We start from the raw sequence: 19,970 nt of genomic DNA, 5'->3' as shown, positions 1-19,970 counted from the left end.
CGAGAACATTACAGTATAAACTAAGTATAAAGTGTTTCACGGTTGTGGACTTTGAAGATGACGAGTGCATGAATAAGTTATAATGGCCTATACTAACATGTATAATTTAATCGATATGATGTACCTAACTTTTAGAGATTAGAAGATTCTGTATAATTTTAAAGCAGGTCATATAAAAATCTCATGATGATGAATCCCATGATTAATTACAAATCCTAAAGAGAAAAATGAGATATTGTTTTGATAATTAGAAAGTTGCTACAGAAGATGCTGCAGAAGTATTCCCTTTTTAATTTCAAGTTTATAATTGTCACCTTGTCAAAATCAAAATTACCTCTTAGTTTTGTAATAAAAACCCTAGTTAAATCTGCGCTAAACTGATTTCCAGTTTTTTGCCATTGTTGATCCTATATAAATATAGTAGAACATTTGCATAAGTCTTTATATTACCCAATAAAGTCACAAAAGCAAAGAGATTTTACAAAAATTAATAAAAAAATAAGTCACCGAATCTGTAAAAGACATGAGGCTGAAGTTCGCAACTTTTTCAAAAACGAAAAATTAAAATAGAATTATATTTCCATATCAATTTTTATCTCTAATTTTCATTTACACAAACTTTCAAGAAATTAATACTTTTATAAAAACCAGTTACCCCCGAATAACTTTAATTTTAACCAAAATTAATTGATATTGTCTAATTATTTTTTTGTTTTCGTTTATAAAAAAGGTTGGAGACTTCAGCATCATGTTAAAAACAAGATCTGAATCTACAGATTTTTATCAAAATCTGTAATGACTTTAAGATATTTTTGTAATGTTTCTGGACTTCCAATTGTACACTGAAAAAAAATTCTGGTTAGGCTATATTTAACATTACTTTCTAGTTATGTTAACCAGAATTCTAGTTGAATTAACTAGAATTCTCGTTAAAATAACCAGAATTCTGGTTAACCTAACCAGAATCAAAATGTTAAATACACCCTAACCAGAATTCTGGTTATTCTAACTAGAATTCTGGTTATTCTAACTAGAATTTTTTTTCAGTGTAAAAGTTCAAAATCGTTTTGAAGAAAGCATTCTTCTAGCCTCTAAATAATATCTATCGTTAACTGTCCAATCATCATTAGCAAATAAGTACTAACATGAAACGAATTGAATAAACCACACTAATGGAACATGACTAATATTTGAGATTGCAAAAGGTTCTAGTTATCAGAATTTACGAATTGTTATTCACACAAGGGGTGAATCCCTGTACCCATCATCATCATCATCATCATCATATTCATCCTCGAACAAAAACCATTTTACCTCTTAGGGTAAAATTTGTATAGTATGGCATAACGTGTCTCCCGCAGTTATTTAATAAGCCAGGGTGAGGTTCAGTTTCTCGTTCCATCGCGCGACACGACGTAGACGGTAGTATAGAAAGAACGGTTACCGCATAAATAAACTCTCGCAGACGGTTATCGAGGGAAAGCATAAAATGGTGAGTTAAAGGAGGGGAGGGGGGGAAAGAGAGGTTAGGGCGGAGCATAGTTCTACTATATCGCGGTGGGTGGTTTATACAACCCGGAAGGGAATAACGAGCACCGACATACACAGACACATACACACTGGAGTCGACAAGGGAGAAATTTCTAACTTTTCAATTTTCAACTTTCAATGCATATTCTCTCCGCACACGTTGTGCCTTTTAAAATAATACATGTTTCTCTATTCATCAAGTATTTCACAGTCATTACAAATTACATAATGAACCTAACTTCCATCATCAAGATTCAGTTACAAAAGTTGTTAGTTACACATATAATCTAGTTGAAATTCATTTTTTTAATACAGCAAAAATTAATATGGATAAAGAAACGTAAATCATTTTGATCTGAATGAGGAATAAAAAGGAAGACTCTATACTCTATCGGAATATCTGAATCGTGTAGCCTCTTTCTTTTTAAAATAATTTCCATATAATTTCGTAAAGCGATATGCGGTTCCATTGTTTTCAGTTTTCATCCGGTCGAAAATTCGTGACCGATCATCAACATTAACGGCTCCATGTCCTCAATTTCGGCAAAAGCGGAAGTGAAGTTTTTTTTTGTGTATACATATACATATATATATATATATGCAAAAGACAATTTAACCCGGTGATATACCGTAAACTCGTTACAGGGCCGTGAGCGTCACGTACATCAAGTTAGACAAACAACTTTCGTAAAATCAAAAATGCAATATTGGAGAATTTGCCGCTAATTTGCCGCTAATTATTCGTGAAATTCCCAATTTTGCCGTTTTTGATTTTTTAAAAAAAACAGGGTGCACTGCTAACTTGATATCAAGTTAGCAGTGCAACCACTGTAAATGAAAGGATAAAAAAAATCTGAACACACATAATTTTGCCGTAAATTTGCCGTAATCAAATCCCACAATTAGTTTCTCAAAATATTTAAAAATGACACTAAACTTCACAATATTCTATCAGAATTTTCTACAATTTATATTCTTTCATCCTCACAATCATTTTAATATAATTAGTAAGTCAAAAACGACTTATTTAAATGAAGCTGAAGTACGCAATGTTTACATAAACGATTTTTTAAGAAATAATTTTTTAAAATGCAAAATTCTATAATTTTTTGCTTAAAAAAAATATTTTTTTATAATTTCTTGATTAAGGGTATGTGGGAACATCTCACGTGACCTAGTATGGGAACATGTGTTTTGGTAGTATACGTATCACTCTAAAATGAAAAAAGATTTTTGTCTAACATTTTCAGTTATATAAAATGAGTAGAACTGCGAGATTCCTTGTACCGAACGAAATCATTTTTAAAAAATTTTAACCCGAAATTATTTTTTATTTCAGAGAAAGTTTCAAACCACAAAAAAACTTCCTTTGCCCACATTCCCTTAATGAAAACTACAAGAAATATTTTTTAGGCAAAAAATTATAGAATTTTTAAATTTAAAAACTTATTTCTTTAAAAATCGTTTACATAAACGTTGCCTACTTCAGCTTCGTTTATTTAACAATAAATCTATATACTCCACTATCACACTACGACCAAATTCCACATAAAAACATACTTATCGAATCTTATTTCTGACAAAGATTTTAGAATCTACTGTTAATGTTTAGGTTTATAATTCTTACAAACGTCAAATATTTTATTTGATGTACTCTTTCTTCACGAATAATTAAATTAGCTTCTACGGCAAATTCCCAATGCATAGAAAAAGTGTCAAAATTATTTCTGACCGAAATTTTCGACTGTTCTGCTAACTTTTTTTCATATTAATAAAATAAAATTATTAAACAATTTATTTGATGTACTCTTTCTTCACGAATAATTAAATTAGCTGCTACGGCAAAATCCCAATGCATAGAAAAAGTGTCAAAATTATTTCTGACCGAAATTTTCGACTGTTCTGCTAAATTTTCTTGATATTAACTACAAAAAATAATTAAACAATTTATTTGATGTACTTTTTCTTCACGAATAATTAAATTAGCTGCTACGGCAAATTCCCAATGCATAGAAAAAGTGTCAAAATTATTTCTGACCGAAATTTTCGACTGTTCTGCTAACTTATCTTGAGATTAACTACAAACAATAATTAAACAATTTATTTGATGTACTTTTTCTTCACGAATAATTAAATTAGCTGCTACGGCAAATTCCCAATGCATAGAAAAAGTGTCAAAATTATTTCTGACCGAAATTTTCGACTGTTCTGCTAACTTTTTTTCATATTAATAAAATAAAATCATTAAACAATTTATTTGATGTACTTTTTCTTCACGAATAATTAAATTAGCTGCTACGGCAAATTCCCAATGCATAGAAAAAGTGTCAAAATTATTTCTGACCGAAATTTTCGACTGTTCTGCTAACTTTTCTTGATATTAACTACAAAAAATAATTAAACAATTTATTTGATGTACTCTTTCTTCACGAATAATTAAATTAGCTGCTACGGCAAAATCCCAATGCATAGAAAAAGTGTCAAAATTATTTCTGACCGAAATTTTCGACTGTTCTGCTAAATTTTCTTGATATTAACTACAAAAAATAATTAAACAATTTATTTGATGTACTTTTTCTTCACGAATAATTAAATTAGCTGCTACGGCAAATTCCCAATGCATAGAAAAAGTGTCAAAATTATTTCTGACCGAAATTTTCGACTGTTCTGCTAACTTATCTTGAGATTAACTACAAACAATAATTAAACAATTTATTTGATGTACTTTTTCTTCACGAATAATTAAATTAGCTGCTACGGCAAATTCCCAATGCATAGAAAAAGTGTCAAAATTATTTCTGACCGAAATTTTCGACTGTTCTGCTAACTTTTCTTGATATTAACTACAAAAAATAATTAAACAATTTATTTGATCTACTTTTTCTTCACGAATAATTAAATTAGCTGCTACGGCAAATTCCCAATGCATAGAAAAATTGTCAAAATTATTTCTGACCGAAATTTTCGACTGTTCTGCTAACTTTTTTTCATATTAATAAAATAAAATTATTAAACAATTTATTTGATGTACTCTTTCTTCACGAATAATTAAATTAGCTGCTACGGCAAAATCCCAATGCATAGAAAAAGTGTCAAAATTATTTCTGACCGAAATTTTCGACTGTTCTGCTAAATTTTCTTGATATTAACTACAAAAAATAATTAAACAATTTATTTGATGTACTTTTTCTTCACGAATAATTAAATTAGCTGCTACGGCAAATTCCCAATGCATAGAAAAAGTGTCAAAATTATTTCTGACCGAAATTTTCGACTGTTCTGCTAACTTATCTTGAGATTAACTACAAACAATAATTAAACAATTTATTTGATGTACTTTTTCTTCACGAATAATTAAATTAGCTGCTACGGCAAATTCCCAATGCATAGAAAAAGTGTCAAAATTATTTCTGACCGAAATTTTCGACTGTTCTGCTAACTTATCTTGAGATTAACTACAAACAATAATTAAACAATTTATTTGATGTACTTTTTCTTCACGAATAATTAAATTAGCTGCTACGGCAAATTCCCAATGCATAGAAAAAGTGTCAAAATTATTTCTGACCGAAATTTTCGACTGTTCTGCTAACTTTTCTTGATATTAACTACAAAAAATAATTAAACAATTTATTTGATCTACTTTTTCTTCACGAATAATTAAATTAGCTGCTACGGCAAATTCCCAATGCATAGAAAAATTGTCAAAATTATTTCTGACCGAAATTTTCGACTGTTCTGCTAACTTTTCTTGATATTAACTACAAAAATAATTAAACAATTTATTTAATGTACTTTTTCTTCACGAATAATTAAATTAGCTGCTACGGCAAATTCCCAATGCATAGAAAAAGTGTCAAAATTATATCTGACAAGAAATTTTCGACTGTTCTGCTAAATTTTTTTCATAATAATAAAATAAAATTATTAAACAATTTATTTGATGTACTCTTACTTCACGAATAATTAAATTAGCTGCTACGGCAAAATCCCAATGCATAGAAAAAGTGTCAAAATTATTTCTGACCGAAATTTTCGACTGTTCTGCTAACTTTTCTTGATATTAACTACAAAAAAATATGAAACAATTTATTTGATGTACTCTTTCTTCACGAATAATTAAATTAGCTGCTACGGCAAATGCCCAATGCATAGAAAAAGTGTCAAAATTATTTCTGACCGAAATTTTCGACTGTTCTGCTAACTTTTCTTGATATTAACTACAAAAAATAATTAAACAATTTATTTGATGTACTTTTTCTTCACGAATAATTAAATTAGCTGCTACGGCAAATTCAAAATGCATAGAAAAAGTGCCAAAATTATTTATGACCGAAATTTTCGACTGTTCTGCTAACTTTTCTTAATATTAACTACAAAAAATAATTAAACAATCTATTTGATGTTCTTTTTCTTCACGAATAATTAAATTAGCTGCTACGGCAAATTCCCAATGCATAGAAAAAGTGTCAAAATTATTTCTGACCGAAATTTTCGACTGTTCTGCTAACTTTTCTTGATATTAACTACAAAAAATAATTAAACAATTTATTTGATGTACTTTTTCTTCACGAATAATTAAATTAGCTGCTACGAAAAAATCCCCAATGCATAGAAAAAGTGTCAAAATTATTTCTGACCGAAATTTTCGACTGTTCTGCTAACTTTTCTTGATATTAACTACAAAAAAATATGAAACAATTTATTTGATGTACTTTTTCTTCACGAATAATTAAATTAGCTACTACGGCAAAATCCTAATGCATAGAAAAAGTACCAAAATTATTTATGACCGAAATTTTCGACTGTTCTGCTAACTTTTCTTAATATTAACTACAAAAAATAATTAAACAATTTATTTGATGTTCTTTTTCTTCACGAATAATTAAATTAGCTGCTACGGCAAATTCCCAATGCATAGAAAAAGTGTCAAAATTATTTCTGACCGAAATTTTCGACTGTTCTGCTAACTTTTCTTGATATTAACTACAAAAAATAATTAAACAATTTATTTGATGTACTTTTTCTTCACGAATAATTAAATTAGCTGCTACGAAAAAATCCCCAATGCATAGAAAAAGTGTCAAAATTATTTCTGACCGAAATTTTCGACTGTTCTGCTAAGTTTTTTTCATATTAATAAAATAAAATTATTAAACAATTTATTTGATGTACTCTTACTTCACGAATAATTAAATTAGCTGCTACGACAAATTCCCAATGCATAGAAAAAGTGTCAAAATTATTTCTGACAGAAATTTTCGACTGTTCTGCTAACTTTTCTTGATATTAACTACAAAAAAATATGAAACAATTTATTTGATGTACTTTTTCTTCACGAATAATTAAATTAGCTACTACGGCAAAATCCTAATGCATAGAAAAAGTGTCAAAATTATTTCTGACCGAAATTTACGACTGTTCTGCTAACTTTTCTTGATATTAACTACAAAAAAATATGAAACAATTTATTTGATGTACTTTTTCTTCACGAATAATTAAATTAGCTGCTACGGCAAAATCCTAATGCATAGAAAAAGTGTCAAAATTATTTCTGACCGAAATTTACGACTGTTCTGCTAACTTTTCTTGATATTAACTACAAAAAATAATCAAACAATTTATTTGATGTACTTTTTCTTCACGAATAATTAAATTAGCTGCTACGGCAAAATCCCAATGCATAGAAAAAGTGTCAAAATTATTTCTGACCGAAATTTTCGACTGTTCTGCTAACTTTTCTTGATATTTATTACAAAAATTAGTGAAACAATTTATTTGATGTAGTCTTTCTTCACGAATAATTAAATTAGCTGCTATGGCAAAATCCTAATGCATAGAAAAAGTGTCAAAATTATTTCTGACCGAAATTTACGACTGTTCTGCTAACTTTTCTTGATATTAACTACAAAAAATAATCAAACAATTTATTTGATGTACTCTTTCTTCACGAATAATTAAATTAGCTGCTACGGCAAAATCCCAATGCATAGAAAAAGTGTCAAAATTATTTCTGACCGAAATTTTCGACTGTTCTGCTAACTTTTCTTGATATTTATTACAAAAATTAGTGAAACAATTAAAAATTTAAAAATTTAATACCAAAAATTATTTTGTACTAAAAAAAATAAATAATTTTTTTAAAAAATGTTTAATTTATTTTAAATTCAAATATTATAGTAACTATATTAAAAAAAATTTCTTCATTAAAACATTCAAAACTTAGTAAAAATCATAAAGATCATAAAAAAAATTTTCAATTAAAAATTAAATTTCTTTTTGGTTTTGGAATAAGATAATTACGCAACGATATAAATAAATTAAAAATGATATAACTCAATTTTCAGGGATTTCCTTACATCAGTGATTTATATTGTTAAGAAAGTCAAAAAGGGTCAGAAACCAAAAAATTTTTCTGGTTTTGATTTCCGCATTTTTTACATTTTTATATTTTTAATATCCAGGTTCTGCTATGAGATTTTGGCATAACATCTAATTTAATTATTCGAATTATATAAAATTATAATATATATTATATACTATGTAATTATATATTATATAATAAATATAATATAGGAAATATAAGTCAAATCAATGATTGGACAATTTTAATTATTCATAAACATACAAAGACACATTTCTTGTGCTTTCGGAATTAGCCGTATCAGCTAATTTAATTATTCGAAAAGAAAAAATACGTCAATTTAATTAATTAATTGATTCTTATAATTAAAAAATGAAAAAGATAGCAAAACAGTCAAAAATCTCGTTCTGAATTAAATTTGACACTTTATCTATGCATTGGGATTTTGCCGTAGCAGCTAATTTAATTATTCGTGAAGAAAAAGTACATCAAATAAATTGTTTCATATTTTTTTGTAGTTAATATCAAGAAAAGTTAGCAGAACAGTCGAAAATTTCGGTCAGAAATAATTTTGACACTTTTTCTATGCATTGGGCATTTGCCGTAGCAGCTAATTTAATTATTCGTGAAGAAAAAGTACATCAAATAAATTGTTTAATTATTTTTTGTAGTTAATATCAAGAAAAGTTAGCAGAACAGTCGAAAATTTCGGTCAGAAATAATTTTGACACTTTTTCTATGCATTGGGAATTTGCCGTAGCAGCTAATTTAATTATTCGTGAAGAAAAAGAACATCAAATAAATTGTTTAATTATTTTTTGTAGTTAATATTAAGAAAAGTTAGCAGAATAGTCGAAAATTTCGGTCATAAATAATTTTGGCACTTTTTCTATGCATTTTGAATTTGCCGTAGCAGCTAATTTAATTATTCGTGAAGAAAAAGTACATCAAATAAATTGTTTAATGATTTTATTTTATTAATATGAAAAAAAGTTAGCAGAACAGTCGAAAATTTCGGTCAGAAATAATTTTGACACTTTTTCTATGCATTGGGAATTTGCCGTAGCAGCTAATTTAATTATTCGTGAAGAAAAAGTACATCAAATAAATTGTTTAATTATTGTTTGTAGTTAATCTCAAGATAAGTTAGCAGAACAGTCGAAAATTTCGGTCAGAAATAATTTTGACACTTTTTCTATGCATTGGGAATTTGCCGTAGCAGCTAATTTAATTATTCGTGAAGAAAAAGTACATCAAATAAATTGTTTAATTATTTTTTGTAGTTAATATCAAGAAAATTTAGCAGAACAGTCGAAAATTTCGGTCAGAAATAATTTTGACACTTTTTCTATGCATTGGGAATTTGCCGTAGCAGCTAATTTAATTATTCGTGAAGAAAAAGTACATCAAATAAATTGTTTAATTATTTTTTGTAGTTAATATCAAGAAAAGTTAGCAGAACAGTCGAAAATTTCGGTCAGAAATAATTTTGACACTTTTTCTATGCATTGGGAATTTGCCGTAGCAGCTAATTTAATTATTCGTGAAGAAAAAGTACATCAAATAAATTGTTTAATTATTGTTTGTAGTTAATCTCAAGATAAGTTAGCAGAACAGTCGAAAATTTCGGTCAGAAATAATTTTGACACTTTTTCTATGCATTGGGAATTTGCCGTAGCAGCTAATTTAATTATTCGTGAAGAAAAAGTACATCAAATAAATTGTTTAATTATTTTTTGTAGTTAATATCAAGAAAATTTAGCAGAACAGTCGAAAATTTCGGTCAGAAATAATTTTGACACTTTTTCTATGCATTGGGATTTTGCCGTAGCAGCTAATTTAATTATTCGTGAAGAAAGAGTACATCAAATAAATTGTTTAATTATTTTTTGTAGTTAATATCAAGAAAAGTTAGCAGAACAGTCGAAAATTTCGGTCAGAAATAATTTTGACACTTTTTCTATGCATTGGGAATTTGCCGTAGCAGCTAATTTAATTATTCGTGAAGAAAAAGTACATCAAATAAATTGTTTAATGATTTTATTTTATTAATATGAAAAAAAGTTAGCAGAACAGTCGAAAATTTCGGTCAGAAATAATTTTGACACTTTTTCTATGCATTGGGAATTTGCCGTAGCAGCTAATTTAATTATTCGTGAAGAAAAAGTACATCAAATAAATTGTTTAATTATTGTTTGTAGTTAATCTCAAGATAAGTTAGCAGAACAGTCGAAAATTTCGGTCAGAAATAATTTTGACACTTTTTCTATGCATTGGGAATTTGCCGTAGCAGCTAATTTAATTATTCGTGAAGAAAAAGTACATCAAATAAATTGTTTAATTATTTTTTGTAGTTAATATCAAGAAAATTTAGCAGAACAGTCGAAAATTTCGGCCAGAAATAATTTTGACACTTTTTCTATGCATTGGGATTTTGCCGTAGCAGCTAATTTAATTATTCGTGAAGAAAGAGTACATCAAATAAATTGTTTAATAATTTTATTTTATTAATATGAAAAAAAGTTAGCAGAACAGTCGAAAATTTCGGTCAGAAATAATTTTGACACTTTTTCTATGCATTGGGAATTTGCCGTAGCAGCTAATTTAATTATTCGTGAAGAAAAAGAACATCAAATAGATTGTTTAATTATTTTTTGTAGTTAATATTAAGAAAAGTTAGCAGAACAGTCGAAAATTTCGGTCATAAATAATTTTGGCACTTTTTCTATGCATTTTGAATTTGCCGTAGCAGCTAATTTAATTATTCGTGAAGAAAAAGTACATCAAATAAATTGTTTAATTATTTTTTGTAGTTAATATCAAGAAAAGTTAGCAGAACAGTCGAAAATTTCGGTCAGAAATAATTTTGACACTTTTTCTATGCATTTTGAATTTGCCGTAGCAGCTAATTTAATTATTCGTGAAGAAAAAGTACATCAAATAAATTGTTTAATTATTTTTTGTAGTTAATATCAAGAAAAGTTAGCAGAACAGTCGAAAATTTCGGTCAGAAATAATTTTGACACTTTTTCTATGCATTGGGATTTTGCCGTAGCAGCTAATTTAATTATTCGTGAAGTAAGAGTACATCAAATAAATTGTTGAATAATTTTATTTTATTATTATGAAAAAAAGTTAGCAGAACAGTCGAAAATTTCTTGTCAGATATAATTTTGACACTTTTTCTATGCATTGGGAATTTGCCGTAGCAGCTAATTTAATTATTCGTGAAGAAAAAGTACATTAAATAAATTGTTTAATTATTTTTGTAGTTAATATCAAGAAAAGTTAGCAGAACAGTCGAAAATTTCGGTCAGAAATAATTTTGACAATTTTTCTATGCATTGGGAATTTGCCGTAGCAGCTAATTTAATTATTCGTGAAGAAAAAGTACATCAAATAAATTGTTTAATGATTTTATTTTATTAATATGAAAAAAAGTTAGCAGAACAGTCGAAAATTTCGGTCAGAAATAATTTTGACACTTTTTCTATGCATTGGGAATTTGCCGTAGCAGCTAATTTAATTATTCGTGAAGAAAAAGTACATCAAATAAATTGTTTAATTATTGTTTGTAGTTAATCTCAAGATAAGTTAGCAGAACAGTCGAAAATTTCGGTCAGAAATAATTTTGACACTTTTTCTATGCATTTTGAATTTGCCGTAGCAGCTAATTTAATTATTCGTGAAGAAAAAGTACATCAAATAAATTGTTTAATTATTTTTTGTAGTTAATATCAAGAAAAGTTAGCAGAACAGTCGAAAATTTCGGTCAGAAATAATTTTGACACTTTTTCTATGCATTGGGATTTTGCCGTAGCAGCTAATTTAATTATTCGTGAAGTAAGAGTACATCAAATAAATTGTTGAATAATTTTATTTTATTATTATGAAAAAAAGTTAGCAGAACAGTCGAAAATTTCTTGTCAGATATAATTTTGGCACTTTTTCTATGCATTTTGAATTTGCCGTAGCAGCTAATTTAATTATTCGTGAAGAAAAAGTACATCAAATAAATTGTTTAATGATTTTATTTTATTAATATGAAAAAAAGTTAGCAGAACAGTCGAAAATTTCGGTCAGAAATAATTTTGACACTTTTTCTATGCATTGGGAATTTGCCGTAGCAGCTAATTTAATTATTCGTGAAGAAAAAGTACATCAAATAAATTGTTTAATTATTGTTTGTAGTTAATCTCAAGATAAGTTAGCAGAACAGTCGAAAATTTCGGTCAGAAATAATTTTGACACTTTTTCTATGCATTGGGAATTTGCCGTAGCAGCTAATTTAATTATTCGTGAAGAAAAAGTACATCAAATAAATTGTTTAATTATTTTTTGTAGTTAATATCAAGAAAATTTAGCAGAACAGTCGAAAATTTCGGCCAGAAATAATTTTGACACTTTTTCTATGCATTGGGATTTTGCCGTAGCAGCTAATTTAATTATTCGTGAAGAAAGAGTACATCAAATAAATTGTTTAATAATTTTATTTTATTAATATGAAAAAAAGTTAGCAGAACAGTCGAAAATTTCGGTCAGAAATAATTTTGACACTTTTTCTATGCATTGGGAATTTGCCGTAGCAGCTAATTTAATTATTCGTGAAGAAAAAGAACATCAAATAGATTGTTTAATTATTTTTTGTAGTTAATATTAAGAAAAGTTAGCAGAACAGTCGAAAATTTCGGTCATAAATAATTTTGGCACTTTTTCTATGCATTGGGGATTTTTTCGTAGCAGCTAATTTAATTATTCGTGAAGAAAAAGTACATCAAATAAATTGTTTAATTATTTTTTGTAGTTAATATCAAGAAAAGTTAGCAGAACAGTCGAAAATTTCGGTCAGAAATAATTTTGACACTTTTTCTATGCATTTTGAATTTGCCGTAGCAGCTAATTTAATTATTCGTGAAGAAAAAGTACATCAAATAAATTGTTTAATTATTTTTTGTAGTTAATATCAAGAAAAGTTAGCAGAACAGTCGAAAATTTCGGTCAGAAATAATTTTGACACTTTTTCTATGCATTGGGAATTTGCCGTAGCAGCTAATTTAATTATTCGTGAAGAAAAAGTACATCAAATAAATTGTTTAATTATTGTTTGTAGTTAATCTCAAGATAAGTTAGCAGAACAGTCGAAAATTTCGGTCAGAAATAATTTTGACACTTTTTCTATGCATTGGGAATTTGCCGTAGCAGCTAATTTAATTATTCGTGAAGAAAAAGTACATCAAATAAATTGTTTAATTATTTTTTGTAGTTAATATCAAGAAAATTTAGCAGAACAGTCGAAAATTTCGGTCAGAAATAATTTTGACACTTTTTCTATGCATTGGGATTTTGCCGTAGCAGCTAATTTAATTATTCGTGAAGAAAGAGTACATCAAATAAATTGTTTAATTATTTTTTGTAGTTAATATCAAGAAAAGTTAGCAGAACAGTCGAAAATTTCGGTCAGAAATAATTTTGACACTTTTTCTATGCATTGGGAATTTGCCGTAGCAGCTAATTTAATTATTCGTGAAGAAAAAGTACATCAAATAAATTGTTTAATGATTTTATTTTATTAATATGAAAAAAAGTTAGCAGAACAGTCGAAAATTTCGGTCAGAAATAATTTTGACACTTTTTCTATGCATTGGGAATTTGCCGTAGCAGCTAATTTAATTATTCGTGAAGAAAAAGTACATCAAATAAATTGTTTAATTATTGTTTGTAGTTAATCTCAAGATAAGTTAGCAGAACAGTCGAAAATTTCGGTCAGAAATAATTTTGACACTTTTTCTATGCATTGGGAATTTGCCGTAGCAGCTAATTTAATTATTCGTGAAGAAAAAGTACATCAAATAAATTGTTTAATTATTTTTTGTAGTTAATATCAAGAAAATTTAGCAGAACAGTCGAAAATTTCGGTCAGAAATAATTTTGACACTTTTTCTATGCATTGGGATTTTGCCGTAGCAGCTAATTTAATTATTCGTGAAGAAAGAGTACATCAAATAAATTGTTTAATAATTTTATTTTATTAATATGAAAAAAAGTTAGCAGAACAGTCGAAAATTTCGGTCAGAAATAATTTTGACACTTTTTCTATGCATTGGGAATTTGCCGTAGAAGCTAATTTAATTATTCGTGAAGAAAGAGTACATCAAATAAAATATTTGACGTTTGTAAGAATTATAAACCTAAACATTAACAGTAGATTCTAAAATCTTTGTCAGAAATAAGATTCGATAAGTATGTTTTTATGTGGAATTTGGTCGTAGTGTGATAGTGGAGTATATAGATTTATTGTTAAATAAACGAAGCTGAAGTAGGCAACGTTTATGTAAACGATTTTTAAAGAAATAAGTTTTTAAATTTAAAAATTCTATAATTTTTTGCCTAAAAAATATTTCTTGTAGTTTTCATTAAGGGAATGTGGGCAAAGGAAGTTTTTTTGTGGTTTGAAACTTTCTCTGAAATAAAAAATAATTTCGGGTTAAAATTTTTTAAAAATGATTTCGTTCGGTACAAGGAATCTCGCAGTTCTACTCATTTTATATAACTGAAAATGTTAGACAAAAATCTTTTTTCATTTTAGAGTGATACGTATACTACCAAAACACATGTTCCCATACTAGGTCACGTGAGATGTTCCCACATACCCTTAATCAAGAAATTATAAAAAAATATTTTTTTTAAGCAAAAAATTATAGAATTTTGCATTTTAAAAAATTATTTCTTAAAAAATCGTTTATGTAAACATTGCGTACTTCAGCTTCATTTAAATAAGTCGTTTTTGACTTACTAATTATATTAAAATGATTGTGAGGATGAAAGAATATAAATTGTAGAAAATTCTGATAGAATATTGTGAAGTTTAGTGTCATTTTTAAATATTTTGAGAAACTAATTGTGGGATTTGATTACGGCAAATTTACGGCAAAATTATGTGTGTTCAGATTTTTTTTATCCTTTCATTTACAGTGGTTGCACTGCTAACTTGATATCAAGTTAGCAGTGCACCCTGTTTTTTTTAAAAAATCAAAAACGGCAAAATTGGGAATTTCACGAATAATTAGCGGCAAATTAGCGGCAAATTCTCCAATATTGCATTTTTGATTTTACGAAAGTTGTTTGTCTAACTTGATGTACGTGTGAGCGTCGTATATATATTTCTATATACACGTGGAATAAGAGTGTACATTTTGAGTATATAACCGGCGCAAAATGAGTGGGTGAGGTAGAAAAGAGAGACAACAAAGGAGAGCCCATGTGGATTGTTCGCAGTCTATTTGTCATTGCGGTCTAGAATCCCAGTCAATCTCTCTCTATCTCTTTCTTTTTTTTTTTTTTTTTTCTTTTTTTTTGTATTTCTCTCTGTCTATATCGAATCGCGAGAAAGGATCCTGAAGAACGCGGAACTTTTGATCCTTGACACGAAGGTTAAAAGAATATTCTCTCAAGATATGTTTTTAGATTTTTCTCACACATTTATATATAGCAGAGAAAGTAACTACCAAAAGAGAGAAAGATTAATTCTCTTTGGAATATACATATATATAATGCTCATTATATTTCCAAGAGTAAAATTATTCCAAGAATTGAAAAATAATTAACCAAATTATTAGACTAATTTTATTTTATTTCATCGCGAAACCGCGTTGAGTGAATTTTTGAACTAATTGTGGAATTATTAAAATCACTCTCTCATTAATTTTGAATAATAGAATTTTCATCTAAACTATTTTTTCCCCCTTTTAAAAAAAAAATCTAGATTAGGAAGATTAATCTAAATCTAAATTGCAAAACAAAAAATCGACTTTTATATTCCTTATAAATTTTTCCTGGTTTAGAGAGCTAATCGACTGTTGTTTTTAATTTCAGATCTTTTTTGAATTGGATTTAATTGAAGACCTTGTCGCAGTTTATATAAGTGCGAATTTAACGAAATATTTTGAGATCTCGGTCAAATTAAAAGCTGTGATAATTATCTAGAGCTAGTGATATATATATGTATTTATATATTAAAAAGGGCGGAAGTGTATATAATATGGAATTTGTCACGATGTTAGTTTTAATGAGATTAAATTCTGTATAGACCCTGACAATTTGGTAATGACCTGAATAGGTGAATGAATTAGTTGTTTTGAAATGCAACCACAATCATTAATAGGTAAAAAGCTGACATTGCACGCTGGAGTTGTTACCAGGGCCAACATTGTCACGCACGCTCTCATGGTCTATTCCTTGATTTGATTGGTTCGATCATGTCGAAAAAAAAAGAATGTATAAAATTCTAAAATGAATTTAACCCTTTGTGTCCTGTTAAACAAATTTTTAATAGTTTAATAAAATATAATTTTCATATTTTTTAAATTAAAAAAATCCAACCTAATTAAAATTTTTTATTTTTCCTCTCGATAAAATATTATGAAAATTATTTTTTTCCACCTCTAATCGTTTTTAAAATTAAATCAACAATTAAAATCTCGAAAGAGAAGAATAATATTTCCATAGATCCGCAAGCAGAAGAAAACAAAATTCAATAAAATCTTAAGTTATATTTCCTTGGCCTTCTCGCGACTATATAAGCGGAAGTCAAACGCGAAAAAACAATTCGCAGATGAATCGTGTGTGTTTTATACACAAGGTGACGTTAATTTGCAACTATATTATGTAACATTGAGACTATAACAGTTTATTCGACACTGCAATATTTCAAGGAGAAAGGACACGTGCGATAAATATTGAAGATATTTTTTTTTTTTTTTTGTTTTATACTCAAGATCCTTTTGGTCGTTATAACAACAAAGCCACAATCAATTCATAAAGCGATATCTTAAATTTTCTTCACGAATGAATATATTGTAAAATATTGCGACTGAGAAAGAGAGAGAGAGATGATATATAAGTGCTTCACACATGCGAGAATGGAATAAAAAAAAAAATAAATTATAAACACTCATCATTAATGGAAATTATATTACTATACGTTTAGTTTAAAAATAAACGTGATCCTTTTAAATATACAAAACGTTAATTTATCCCAAGGGGAGGGAGCGCGATAGAGAAAAAAAAATAATTAAGAATACGTCCAATGTTAATTATCGCATCCTTATTATAAAAAATATTATCTTTTTTTTTATATTTCTTATTAATTATATTTATATTTAAATAATATAAATATACATCTTAATATATCCAAATAAATAAGTATAATTATATTCATAAAAAAATATTTAAATAAACATAATATAAAATCACAAACATATAATCATGCGCAAAAAATATCGTTCATGAAAAATAAAGAAATAATTACTCACCAATTGTTGTTGAAATGAAGCGCTGCATTCACCATAAACATCAAAGGACTCCAATAATTTCTGTAACAAAATTTTTAATTCAAAATTAAAAACATTTTACAATGAAAACAATTTTATGATAATTTTAAATAACAAAAAAAAACAGATTTATTTTTCCCTTGAAATATATATATTCTGTAAAAAAAATAATCATGACATTTGTGTATTAATCGAATTTTAACACAAAAAGAATTTAGAATGTCAATCGCAATGATTTTTAAATAAACGATTCGTGTGGGTATATTAAAAACAGGCTGGAAAGTCTTCTGATTCGCATATCAAATAAACTAGAGTGAAGTTGTTGAGTGGAGTTGAGGTCATCTGATATCACATTCGAAAAATACTTAACCCGTTTTGATTTCACGAGTTCGATTCCAATATATATGTATATCATTTATAAATATCACTTTATATATTTTTTTTATATCCAATTTTTTTTTTTTTTTTTTTTTTTAATTGAAATAAAACTGTTTTAAACGAAATGAAATACCTCATCAAACAGCAATATTAAATAAAACCATCTTGTAATTTAAGTTTTCAAAACTTTCAGTCAGCACTTTCGTTGCTGTAATATCAGCTTGTGATTATTTTTTAAACTGCTGAGATTCGCAGAGCTTAGAAAATCAAATTTAAAACAAAGAAATATAATTTTTGTTTTTTAAACAAAACAAAAAATCATTTATTGAGAAAAATCTGATTTTTCACTTTAAAACTTTAGCGAATCATGTGGGAATATATACATTTTATTTAGAATATCAAGACAAATTGAGATAAATTCAGTGACCTATAAAAGTAGTATTGTAAAGAACATTCAATCAAAAAGTATTGAAAAATCTAGACGTGTGGGTGTCTTAGAAATATTTCATCTCAGATTATATAGAATTTATTTCCTTTGAAAACCCACGATTTTTACAAATATAACCTTATTTTTTCAGAAAAATGATTATTACAATAAAAAAAAAATAAACTAGAAATATCAAAGTTTAATAAAAATACTAAATAAATAATAATTTTAAATAAAAGCAAAAAAATTATGAGTGTATTAAAAAATTAATTTCCAATTAACTAAAAGCAATTAGATTCTATATATATATACCAAGAAAAAAAAAATTGAAAACAATTTTCACAACTTGGAAACCTACTACTGAAATAAACTGGTTGGATTGCCATTCTTGAAACCTGGTTTAAAATTACTAAATGAAACCAGGTTGCCTGATAGTTCTAATATCGCATGTAAAAATAAATTTTTACAATTAAATAAACACTTTTCCTTTTTAATTCTCACTTTTTCTTTGATATAGAATTAAAAAGTTAGGTTAGAATTAAATTCCTTGTGTATGCATATATACACATTTTCAGAAATATGTAAAATTTCGACCCTTTCTCAATATGATTATTTGCCTAATTTATACAATAATCAAAACATTATAATTAACCTTCAACCTTGAAATAAACAGGTTCAGACAAGCTTGAAATCCTTTGAAAAACAACCGGTTATAAAGGATAATATATAAATTCGCACAAAAAACTTAGGTTAGAATCGTCAATTCATGCATTGTATGTATAATGGATTTGGAAAAAATTTAATAATGCAAAATAGATTTATGATTAACTAGACTTTGCGACTCTTGTGTAAATCAATTCAAAACTCGTTTATTTGTTACGAAGTCAAGGTCAATGAACCATCGGCTTTGCCACAAGAGCAGATAACAACCTTGAGAAAAAGACGGCAATACTACCTTTGTATAGATATTTTGTAAATATACTTACCAAATTTTAAAAATATCAATGCTTCTTAATTTCGCAAAATACACTAAACACATGTGAATATACACATAAGCTTGCCACAAATTTAAAATAATATTACAAAGAATTTTTTCTTTTTTTTTTTGGAAAAGTATATAGGCCCGGTCATGCCATCACGAATAACAAAAATTTACTACAGTAATGCGAACATTTTTTTTTACACTATCCGTAAAGAAAATCATATCTAGACACAATGTTAATTGACTCTATTAAGAAAAATAATCATTATTTAACTAACAAAACTCGTGGAGTAATAAATTTATAAGTGCTATTAGAACTAAGGACTTTGATATTTAGATAGACATGTTTCAACTTAACCTATATTTTTAGTGTTTACCTCGGCTGACTTCAATGCAGATGGCGCTGCGACTTGTAAATGCATACCGGCGGGAAAATTTGAAATTCATTCAAACATTGTATAAAATTGAATACAATAAATTATATACTAATTATAAATAATCAATTATAAGTAATAATAAAACTGTTGAGACAATTATAATAACAATGAAAATAAAAAATCAAACGTAATTAAACAATTATGAGAATAAAATAAATTTTAAAAAAATACTTTACACAATACAAAAAATTAATAAATTAATTATTAATTAAACAAAAATTTTGCATGCTAAATAATTAATTAGAAACCAACAAGAAAAAATGAGTTATTTAATAATATAAAATAAAGGAAATAAAAATAAATAAATTATTAATAAATTATAAATATTAAATATTATAAATATATTAATATTAATCTGTAATGAGATTATATAAATAATTATAATAACAATTAAAATTTTTTTGTAAATTAATAATACGTAATAAATTAAAAAAAAAATTTAAGTGTTTTTTTTAAAAAGAAAATTAAATAAATTTTACGAAAATATAAACGATTTCAGTCATTAGAAGAAAAAAATATAATT

General features: G+C 26.8%; 1 protein-coding gene across 1 annotated transcript in view; it reads right to left on the bottom strand.

The window, feature by feature from the left end:
- The window catches only part of LOC127285500 (protein roadkill), a 101,738-nt gene extending 82,358 nt beyond the window's left edge, over positions 1 to 19,380 (bottom strand). The window contains exons 1-2 of the mRNA XM_051311554.1: positions 19,015 to 19,380; positions 17,206 to 17,265 (exon numbers count right to left, since the gene is read on the bottom strand). The gene's annotated coding sequence lies outside the window, so the exon portion shown is untranslated. The remainder of the gene's footprint in view (positions 1 to 17,205; positions 17,266 to 19,014) is intronic.
- Positions 19,381 to 19,970: the final 590 nt, after the last annotated feature.

Source organism: Leptopilina boulardi, unplaced genomic scaffold, assembly GCF_019393585.1.
Source record: "Leptopilina boulardi isolate dan_hultmark-lab unplaced genomic scaffold, ZJU_Lbou_2.1 LbouV2_333, whole genome shotgun sequence".
NCBI classification, from domain to species: domain Eukaryota; kingdom Metazoa; phylum Arthropoda; class Insecta; order Hymenoptera; family Figitidae; genus Leptopilina; species Leptopilina boulardi.
The sequence above is the reverse complement of the archived record's forward strand: the minus strand, read 5'-3'. Positions and strand labels throughout refer to the sequence as shown.